This window comes from Sinohyriopsis cumingii, unplaced genomic scaffold, assembly GCF_028554795.1.
Source record: "Sinohyriopsis cumingii isolate HCF-2022 unplaced genomic scaffold, ASM2855479v2 utg000160l, whole genome shotgun sequence".
NCBI lineage: Eukaryota > Metazoa > Mollusca > Bivalvia > Unionida > Unionidae > Sinohyriopsis > Sinohyriopsis cumingii.
The window spans coordinates 33368-45992 of NW_028315873.1; positions in this window are offsets into that span (position 1 = coordinate 33368).

Sequence of the window (12625 nt, forward strand, 5' to 3'; positions counted from 1 at the left end):
ACTATCTCCTTTAAAATTATACAAATTTTACACAAAATCTAACTGAATGGGAAACAAAGTATATATAAATTAATAGTATTGCTTTAGCACATTCATGCTGGACACACACACGCACACACACACACACAATATATATATATATATATATATATATATATATATATATATATATATATATATATATATATATATATATATATATATATATATATATATAATTTCCTTTAATGTGTTCGTAAGAGGTTTACTAGGTTTACTAGATGTAGATTATACGAAACAATGATAACACAAATAAAATGTACACACCTATTACTGTACACACTCATATTATAAGTAGTTACAACCAAATATTGCACAGTGAGACAAGCAAATATAAAACTCTTTCTTTTTGCATAAACATCGTGAATTATTATGTTTTAGTAAGCGTGCCTAAGTGTTTTGTATGAACATAATATGAAAGCAGCAGGACAACGTCACATCATGGTTTATTTTCAATAAATATAGATTTCAGTACAAGCGCACTATATGTGAGACGTTTATCATTTTCTGAGACACTGTTCAAGGGTGATACTTCTGTGTCTTATTTAAGAGATCGCAAGATATTTAATTTTTTTCTTTCGTCATGTTTCTCTTTGTGTGGGTCACAGCCTTAGTTTTCGCATTTGGCGTAATATAAAAGCATCACAACTAACATGGCCAGCTATATTAAATCTAGAATTTCATGGTTTGTCCACCATTTTTTGCGAGACAGTGTTCGCCGGGAGGGTGTTCCTGGTGCTGTTTATTTATTTACAAGTAGGGGAAACGTCCTCACCACGCAGTCTCTGAAACAACGTTGTTTCATATGGCGCCGCCTTTGTGACAGCCTGCTCCACTTTGGCGTGTGCCTCGTAGTGATTAGGCGTTTCCTCATCTGCACTTTGACTTAGTCAATGAAGTCAACTTCCAGACAAATGGATTCAAGATGAGCTAAACGATCGTGTGATCAGGTCCAGGGCGTTCCTCTTTATATCAGTGGATCACATTTTTGTTCATCTCCCAGGCTGTGTCGTGCCCTTGACATACCACATGAAGACAATTAACGTTTCTTCCATACCGGATCGGTCGCAGCTCGCGTCAACAGTGACCGCGCCTTCCACTGCACACCATGACGGAGGTGACAAGTATGTTACTGGTGTATCCACTACCAAGATCCTTGATAGAGACAACATTATCATGGGTACATGAAACGTTATAACACTGAAGGCTGTGAGAAAGTTGAAATAACTTAGACATTAATTGGAGAGGAACAACTGGAACATTATTGATCTCGGCGAAGCTCGCTGAGAAAACGTCACAATCACATTGATTACATTTTGGAGATAAAACGATTCTGCAGTTGACTGTTTCTCGCCTTAACACGACACTTTCCATGAGCAAATATTGGAAGTGACCTTGACGTATTAATGACAACATTTCGCCTCCACCTGTATACGGTCAACATTCTTAACCAACAAACAATCCGATTTTTACTTGAACGACTGAAAGATCCAAAATTCGTTGTAGCCTTCCAAGCTAAGTTAGGATGTAAATTTGCAACTATGATAACTCTTGGCAGCCAAGATACCGACTGAGAGTCCTTAACAACCACATTCAACATAGTTGTGACTGGCACAGATAGCAAGATCATGGGCAAATATCGTCGAAGAAAGAAAGCTTGGGACACATCATATGTCTTTGAACTATGCGACAAAAGAAAATGATTGAACTAAAAGGAAACAGAGATCAGTAAAGAGCTATAAAGTACAGAGAGATAAACAACATGATCAGGACAAGCATCAACATGGCAAGGGAATCCGGCATATATAGGCAATGCTGCAGAATTAAAATCTGAGTAGACGTGAAGACAAAATGGCACATCAACTATTAAAATATCTCACAACCCATTAATAAGGGTAAACTACCAACATCCAAGACAAGTCGGAAAAAATGGCCCACATATAGAACTTGATTCGATGGACATAATACTGTTCAGAACTGTGCAATCATAAGACCAAAGGAGATCCCGCAGTAGTAAATTGCCCTCAGACAGAATTAATTGATGTCAACCCCATTCTTCGTGAAAAATTAGAAGTTGCATTTAGGTCACTAAAGAAGGAATGTCAATCGGCATTGAAAACATACCAGCAGAACTAGTTTGAAGCATGAGGAAATGAGATAGTCACATTCCAAACAGCAATCTGCAACAATATTTGGCTGACAGGAGAATGGTCCAAGACAAGGACTCAATCCTTATTCATAGTGCTCACCAAAACAAAGAACCCTACAGCTTTGCCAAAATTACAGAATCATCCGTTTGATCAATCGCATGCTGAAAATAATTCCCAACACACAAAGGCTTTAAGCAGAGAAGCTTATTGCTGAAGAGCAGAAAGTTTCTGAACAAGAAGGAACACCAAAGAACAATCTTCAATATCAGACTCGCTTGCAAAAAAATATCTTCATCTTCAAGGAATCTATATCAATGTCAATTTATTTTGAAAATTCCCGTTAATACAGGTAAAAAACTCAATGCTGGCTTTCCTGTGTAGGCAGACTTTATTAAAAAAGGATGAAAGAAATCGTCACACTTAAAGAATGCAAAGGAACCAAACTTGACTTCCATTTTGTCTACCGACTTCAGAATAAAAAAATCGGCACTCTAAAAAGATGTCAAAGTCAACATTTTTCTTGGCTGGTTTGCATTGTAATAAAATAATCTATGTATTTGATATCCTGCCTCTAAGTTTAAAAATTGAGTTTATTGTTTCATGCCGTTGTGTTTATTACCCAGGCTTCTATATGTTTGCCAAATGCATTCATAATTGATGGTTGAAGGGCAAATAATATCCACAATAATAATTTGCTTTAATAATACTTTTGTAACCCATGCTAGCAAAACGATTAACATTTGCACTCACATGGAATGTATTTTAAAATAATGATTCTTTATTTTTTTTATTTTCGAGATACCGACTTCTAGTTAACCTTGATACAATACAATCTGGGTCAGGGTGCAATACGTAACTTATCATGCGTAAATGGCACGTGCCTTCAAGCAATCGGGTGATTATTTCCTATCAATTGCGATTTTGTTCTTTGACATAAGCGATTCACACTCCAGGATGAATACGAAAGCTGGCATTCACTACAGTTACGGATTTCTTGGATATATATTCTTTTAAAATAATTTGCGCATGATGAAAAAAGAAGGAATATATGAAAACAATGCAAGGTTATTTCTTTCAGTTTACTTTCATTGAGGACAATGTATTTTGTACAGTGAGTATGTTTGCTTGTGTGTGTGTGTGGGGGGGGGGATGGGCACAAATTAAACGCAAAAGTATTTCCTTTCTAATTTGTACGGAATAATGGAGCAAATAGTATTGACGATATTGACCAGTAATGACAAGCTTTGAATTTACGATCGCAAGCACTGACACAACTTGAAAAATAAAAACAAACAATACAATTGACTGGTAGGAGCTTCATATTGCAGCAACTAAATACTGACAAAATGCTCAACACTATTCTCTCTCTATCTCTCATGTGTAATTTAGTATGTATTGTGTGCAGCTGTGTCAAAACGTGAAGCCTAAAATTATGTATATTTGTTAAAATATCTAATCTACACTACCATTGGAAAAATGTATACGTATTATGTAGAATGTTATCTGTCACGCATTTTTATTTGATAAATGATTATTGATAATTTGACCGGAAGACTTGTGATTGTCGTTGTGTAGATGCATATATTTGTTAGCAAAACAATGTATATAAATATTATAATTAGAACAAGCACGATATGTCAGTTGTTGTCTTCTCTCATGAATATTTATATTACGAACTATGATTATTTTCTTTCTACGAATATCAAAAAAGTTTATTTAAATTCAGTTTTTTCTCTCTAAAACCTCTCTTACATAGCATCTACCTTTGTGTTGATGAAGAAGAACGTACAAACAATTGTTAAGTTTAGCCGAATTGTATTTCGAGTTGGGCCGAATCGTCTTTAGGCCATAATCACTATAATCCGGCATAAATAATACAATGTTTCCATCCCTCCCCTATTCGATCCCAAATATTATATACAATTGTTGCGGCAAACATGGTTTTTCGAGAAAAAAAAAGAACGATTTTTTCCATCATCAATCTTTTGGTTACATCCGTACACAATTGTGCACCATATTTGCTGTTCAAAAGTTCGATCGTACGCTATATCACATAGACATTTACGTGGGCAAATTAAGCATTTGAATTGCTAGGTTTAATAGAAGGGATAAATGTACGTCATATCCGGTTTTGGTACACGGAAACTACTGATTGTTTACGGAGATTGACGAATATATTTTTTTTTTCATTTTGTAAAGCAAAGTCTCAAGTCTACTTAATCATTTGTATGGTGTGCATGCATATCCAATGCGTTTTGTTTACAAATATAATACTATTACACGTTTGTACAATATAAGTGGCCGGTAACCTTTAACAAAAACAAATACTTATAGAAAAACTTTTAATTAACTCTTAATATTTCAAGTATTTTTGCAAATTTCTTATAACATCTGCTTGTATTAATTTGTCTCAGCTATATAGAACTAAAGTATGACTATTTGTTAACACGTTAGACATTATCACAGCTAACGATGCATTAATTGTATTTTAAACATCGCCAATAATGTCATTTTTTCTGGTAAAACAAATTTCATTTGTTAGAATTACATCTGGTCATCCTAGTGTCTATTTCAGCTCGTATACGAATTAACGATAATATTGATTAAAATGTCCATGAAAATCTACTAAATAAGAATTAAGGGTTTTGTGCAGGGTGAAGCAAAGTTATTAATTTCTACACTTATGTAATGATTCTCGTACATTTTTACTACTTAATGCAATTAGCAAGTCGTACAAGAACTACTGTAAATTGCACCGTATTGTTCAGTGGAAATATGAGACAGTTCATGTGATACCGTGAACTGGGTCTGTCCCCAGATTCGTCATTGTCAAATTTCAAACTTTAAGTTCAAAAGAAAAGCTAAATAACTTCTTTTTAAATTGACCATTGTATTCAGTTAGATGATAATATAAATATTTGTACACCGATTGATTATGCTTTGGAAAAGAATCAACGGTGAAAATTATCATTTTAAAGAAACAACAAAAGATCGATTCATCCATCCAACCATTCCCCGTATACTGCTATACATGCAATAGCTCATAGGTATGTTTCAAAATCAGGTATGTTACCTTTGGAAAATATGCCATTAAATGAATTCACAGAAAAACGTTTCTTAATCCTCTAATTTATGAAAAACCTGTAACTGTAAACAGGTAAAATACTTCCATAAATAAACAGAACGCAATTAAGTGAGTCAGCTAGAACTAATAATGAATAAATCAATAACTATTACTCAGGTAAACCCCACTTATAAAATACCCTAAGATGCAACTTTATTCAGCCTTGACCTTAACTCCCTTATAGTTGAGGCGAGCGTATTAAAACAGATGTCCAACAATGTGACACAACGCTGCAGAATTAAATTCATGCTAATTTGATTGTTATATTTCATCACTGAGTCGATCTTAGAATGTCTGAATGGTTCCCAATGATCGTTCCATCTGATATGTTCAACGATGACGTCATGGATCGTCTAAATACTTTTGTTTCACAAGTGAAGAATCTGAAATATTAATATTATTATATATGCTACTTGCTTGTGTTGTAACATCTGGAAACACTTAATAACTAGATCTCTCTCCTCTTGTGGTCTCGATTGCCACAGTTCCTGGTCTAGATTGTTCAATATTTCTGAGTTCCGAGCATTGGTTAGACCATAATCAGTACGGTCTGATTTCACGCAACCGCTAAATCTTTACGTGTGGCATATGTACACAAAATGTATTGATGGATTAAAAGTGTTACCTTTATCTTCATACTCCATTAACATATTTGTATGTAAAAGATGTGTTAGTTTCGCCTGAAGGAGTGTTAAATGTTTAACTTCATATCCACCATACTACTTAATATGAAGATTAACCCAATGTATGAACACGAGAGCCAAAATTATATCACTCAGCCGAAAACTCATTTTCTTTGTATTCATATATAAATCCCTCATTTCCAACAAAGTCAATAATATTAAATTCTGAAACTTAGTCAGAAACACGTTTCTATTTAAATAACTTCAAAAAGGTCAAGGACAGTAAGTCTAACTACTTGTTGAAATTGAGTAAAATCTTAAGATCCTGGAACTGATTCATTAACATGAAACAGCAAGAAACAACCTCGTTCCACTTCTTCCCGGCATCAAGACAATATCTTATACTTAAGATATATTTTCAAAATTTGAAGTACAGTTACCTAACCCCCTTGAAAGTGAGGTTGATAGGAAGAAGAATTAAACGGTTGGTTGTCTAAATCATCCATAACTTGCAAAGAATATCTGGATATGAAATAGACCTATGATCAGACTGCTTAGAAAGAGAGAAATTTGTTAAAAACAACTTTAAAAAAAATATGTACAATATTTGCAGTTTTAATATTCTCGCAAATGTATAGCCTCTGGAAATCTTTCGGAACAACAGATTATATACAACGTGTACTTGTTATCTGATTTTGGTTACAGGCAATGAACAGATACGGTCTAACCACATTTTCATAAATGGTTATCAAATGTTGTAATTGGTTGCATATAGCTTTAGGTATCTTTTAAATGGGTTATCCAGACCATTCACATGTGTGTTAAGATGCAAATGCGCAGAAACACTGTTTTTCATTTTTGATCCATGTAAATGATTTCACACTTTGTGCTAAATCTGCATTGATGCCTGAATGACCAGCCAAGGTGGTTTTGTTTGCATATAATACAAATTTAATGTCGCTGTGACTTAGGTAAACATGTTGATGGCTCATTGACCATTCATCATCAGCGGGTTCTCTTATGTCTCCCATTTGCTCAGAAGGATCCCATTTTTCACAAAATGACAAGATAGTAATTGTGTGAATTCATTGTCGCTAATATCCATATGAAGCAAATAGGTTCTCTCAGGATCTGCTTTTGCTTCCACAATGAGTAATCGTGTTCTATAGCTCTGACTAGAATCGCTAGAATAAGCAGTAATAAGAGGATCAATGAGATTATACCCTAACACAAATAGATAAAAGCAAGTAATTAACTCAGAACATTTCGAGTTTTTTGCGTAAATTTCTGATGCCATCGGGTTGAAATAATTTGTCTCATTTGCAAAGAACTAATGTATGATCATTTGTTAGCACGTTATACATTATTCCGGGGGAGCATGCATGCACTTTGTTTTAAACATCGCCCAGAATGTTAGGCTTTTCTCTGGCATAAACCGCAGTTGTAAGAATTCCACTTTCTTTCTGTGACGTGACGTATCAATCTAGTCATACTAATGTATGTTTCAACTCTTATCAGTAATATTGATGTTATTGATACATTTTTCCATTAAAATGTACTAAATAAGAATTTAGAGATATGTGCAGGGTGAACGGAAGGCATTATTTCTACACTAAGCTACTGATTCTCGTATAAGTTTTATCTTCAATGCAATTAGTAAATCGTACAATAACTATTGTAAACTACACCGTATAGTTCAGTGGAAATATGAGAGATCTCATGTGACACCCTGAACTGAATCTGTCCACATATTTGTCATTGTCAAATTAAAAACTTTAATTTCACAAGAAAAGTTAAATTACGTTTTTTCTAATTGACAATTGTATTCCGTTAGATGAAAATATGGGGCATTTTTAGACCGATCGATGATGCGTTGTAAAAGAAGCAACGGCGAAAAAAATCTAGTGAAGAAACAACAAGAAGATCGATTCATCCATCCATACCCCGTACTTAGCTATAAATGCATTAACTCATATATTTGTTTCAAAAGCGTATATGGTAACTCTGGTAACTATGTAATTCTCAGTGTAAGTGTTTGTGATGCAGACTAAGCATAATTTATAAACTTGTACATCAACCTTATAATATAACGTTACTATTTGCGTGAATATTTTCTTTTGTAAACTGTTATCGACTGATTGAGTAGAATTTTAGCATATTGTCATTAATATTATTATAAGTATTACTATATTTTAATAACTTATTACCATATGTGCAAATTGTTTGTCAGTATACTGTTTCAATCTGGATGAACAGTTTTTAGTATATTGATACCACATGTGTGAAAATATGTAGTGCAAATGATATTTCACCGCTCCATCTAGGTGGATAATAATGGATTTTGCGCCATGTCATGGTGTCATTTTTTATTTTAGTCAATGATTTGCTGTTAGTATGATAGAGCTTATTAAATATCGTTCCAACGGTCGCCCATCTTCATTTCCATCAATCTGTTGCCACAGGGAAGTTTGTAGTGATTATATAAGATGCGCTTTGGGATTTGTTATCAACCATATGATTAAAAACATTCATATGCATTTATTTGTTTAGTAGATGAAACAGCATGAATTTGTACCTTTTTCCTACTTGTCAGTTTTATACACGTATAGATTACGCTTTACATTTAAATTGAATATATATATTCTTACGTATGTTGAAAAACATAAACTATGAAATGTTATATTTTAAAATTGACGTACTTAACACGATTACACACATATATATGTCTTTGATTTTTTTTTATATTTTCGCGTGAAGAAGTCATGAATATAATACGATCATAAGTACAATATCACCTAAAAACTAAACCACTTACTGAAAACGCAGATACACACAAACGCACACATACAACGACGCATTTCATTTTCAGGTAAAGATACGGAAATAGCAGACGCCAACCAGATTTAGTTAATTCAAAATAAACGAAATATAAAATTGACATATATATATGTGTATAGATAGATAGATGTATAGATAGATAGATAGACAGATAGATACATACATAGATAGATAGATAGATAGATAGATAGATAGATAGATAGATAGATAGATAGATCGATGGATATATATATATATATATAGATGGATATATGGATTGATAGAGAGATAAAAGATGTATATATAGATAGATATATAGATACATATATATATATATATATATATATATATATATATATATATATATATATATATATATATATATATATATATATATATATATATATAGATAAATAGATATATAGATTTATAGATAGATATATAGATGGGTATATATATATATATATATATATATATATATATATATATATATATATATATATATATATATATATATATATATATAGATAGATAGATAGATAGATGGATAGATATATATAGATTCATACATAGATAGATAGATAAATACATATATATATACACGTTTTAGGTGCGTTGTGGGCAGTCATCCCGAAAGTGGGTTTACGGGAAGGACATGATATAGTTTACATTTCAAATCAAAATATATATACATAGGTTGTATTTCTTACATAGTAATTATGTATATGTTGAAAATAAGTATATATACTTATGTTATAGTCCTATTCATGTTTTCGGTTCGTGAGCAGATATATAAATTTCATGGGCAGTTTTGACCTTTAGGTTGAAGTTGACAAAGTAACTGCCCAAAAATACGTTCACGAAGAACAAACATATAGCATTCTGCCCGCGAATACGCCCACGGGAACAATATATAGCGTACTGCCCACAAATACGTTCACAAATAACAAATATATAGCATGACTTTCCGGTGTGCGCGCGCAAAATGGTTGTCAAGACACGACGATAAACATTAATCTATTAAAGCATCCTTTGCAATGGCCAGCGTACATGAGGTTCGTTTTTCACAGCTTGTTTGAAATCAATGGATGATTATATATCCAGTGTAACAACTTGTCCTGGTAGCTTATGGATGCTAATGTTTGACATTTATTGTGAAGATGATTGTTCACTGCTTGTTGATGAATTCGTAGCTTCTGTTAATCGATGCTATAGCTCAATTTAACTGTCATACACTGATATGTTTAAGTCTGCTTGCACAGTTAACTAAGCAGCGTTATGGAAATATAACAAATTGGTTTTAATAACTTTCAGAGTTTGTTTTACTATTACTCAATATTTGTTTCAAGTACTATAAAGGCTGTGATAGGTTGGGTGGCTGAGATTACAAATCAGGCCCTTCTCAATTGGGGTGGGGGTGGGGGGGCGGGGGGATTACTACCCATTATGAATATTACTGGTCCTAGATGTCCAACCTGATATTTATGACATATAGGTTCAACATCTTACTGCCAGCAGAAATGGTGTTCTGTAGTATTTTTCCCAGTCAATAGTTTATGGATATATTATGTACTATGCTTGTTTAATTCTCTCATCTCAGTTCTGACTTTACCATTGAATGCTATAATGTTCCTAGGCATGCGGTATTCTTGGTTATTAAAATTATATATATAGACAGATAACTGAAGGTGAGTTCTCATTATTCCCTAACAATTGTAATTAGTGGGGCTGTAGCAATTGATGGTCTGAGAATTCAAGTTAACTGGTTCAAAACTTGGGAAAACAACAAAGTGTTTTCTTCCTTTGACAGGCATCATAAAGTTTTGCTCATCTTTGTCTCTCTGATGACTGTGGTACACAAGTTACAAACTTTGCCTTAGAATGACCCTGATTTTTGATACTTGTTACTGAATGGGGTGGTGGGGAAGTAACAAAATTATTAAAGGTGGAATGTATGCAAACCATGCTGGAAATAGATATGTGCCAGCAACTGCAACATGTAAGCTTCAATCGATTTGGAAACTATAAGCTTTATCCTGTAAATATTAACAGTTCACACCCTGTATAAAAGATGATTTTGTGTTTGATTAACTGGAACTGTTAATTTATTATGTTATGGAATTTATTGTTTTAACCCTAGTAAATGTAACATAATTAGGTCAAAAGTTCCAGTTTGTTAATTGTTTCCAAAGTTGATTATTGTAACTGGAAGAACCTGTTTCTAAGTGTTAAATGAAACGAAAGAAATACTGTTTACTCAAGTGATATAAAATAAAAGTTTAAAATGAACTGAAAGAAATATTGTTATTCAAGTGATACAAAATAAATGTAAAAGTGTATATTCATTAAGAAGTGTATTATCTATTGCAAATAAATGAAGATTTATCTTATATTGTTCTTTACTTGTGTACAAAATTATACCTGGATTGGGTAATAATTACTTGGACTCCATTTGGAAAAGAAAAATCTATATGTTCTAAATACCTAATTTTCATATCATAATGCTCTTTTAATGGATGATTATGCTTTTCAGCTGACGTTACCATATTGCCAAGTGAACTAATAGTATGGCCTTCGGTGTGGCCCACTAATCATGTTTGTAAATGAATTATGCATACAATAGAGAAATAGCTCTTAAAATATCTTATGAGTTGAATAATGTGTGTACACAAACAAACATGAAGCAAATCTTTTAACTTGTATGCCACACATGCAAGCGAATTAGTGGTTTTCATATGTAACTTGTGTACTCTTGTGGCTTTTGTCTGTATTACTTTTAGCCATTTCTATTCACACACCAGAACACAACCTTTTTTGTCTGATTCAGGTACTAATGCAAAACTTATTTCAGCTGTAACTGAAGTATACAGAATTTTTCCTGATGCTGAGGCCTACTGTGTAGACAGTATAGCTGTAAGTCATCAAATCAAATGGAAGACAACAGTATGCAGTTGAAGAAAATGATATATACGCAGTACCATTTAGAGTTATCTTAAAGAAAAGTCACAATGCACACTGATACAAGTGGTTTTAGAGAATGCATTTGTTCCACATACATTTTAACTTAACCCAAAAGTTGTCTCTTGCCTAAAATTCAATCAGATGTATGCATTTATTTCATAAAACACAAGATATAATGAACCAAATCATTTTCATTATTGAGTGAGGTAGTAGGCTATGTTAAAGAGTGCAATCACTTTATCAATTTGTTTTCCATTACATTTTTATTTATTATAAAATGACATTTCTTAGTGGAGTGCTAGCAACTGTAACTTGAGGAATATTTTGCACATGCTGGCCTAAGTGTCATGAATATACTGTGCTACATTTTGCTTTATTAGGTATAAAACTATCATGAGACTTGCTTGATTAAATCCTGAATTTGTCAGTTACACTTACAAGTCCACTGGTAGAATTTAAAATCTGTGACAGTTTGGGAACTCTTTTTGTTGTAACTACAAATCACTTTGCCTTCATAGTCAATGAATTCAAGCCATTGATAATTGTCAAAACATTGTGACTGAAAATGTGATTGTTTCTTAGTTGTGTCCTATTTGATAATTTTGCTGCCACAGAGTCTGGATTATGTCTCTGAAGAAATAGTTCATCTAGACTCTGTTGCAGTCTTACATTTTATATGTTCAATTTAATAAATTTTCTTTCTTTGAATCATTCGTATGTCATAACTTGCGAAAATAGTTTAGTTAACAATATTTATCCTAACAGAAAAGATCACCTCACTTGACAAATCATCCTACTAAAGTGATCATGGCATACACTTTATCTTTGAAATTCAAATATTGCCCACTCGTTAATTAATATAACTAATATTGCACATTGAAGGTGATCATATGTATCATCAGTTTTAAAAA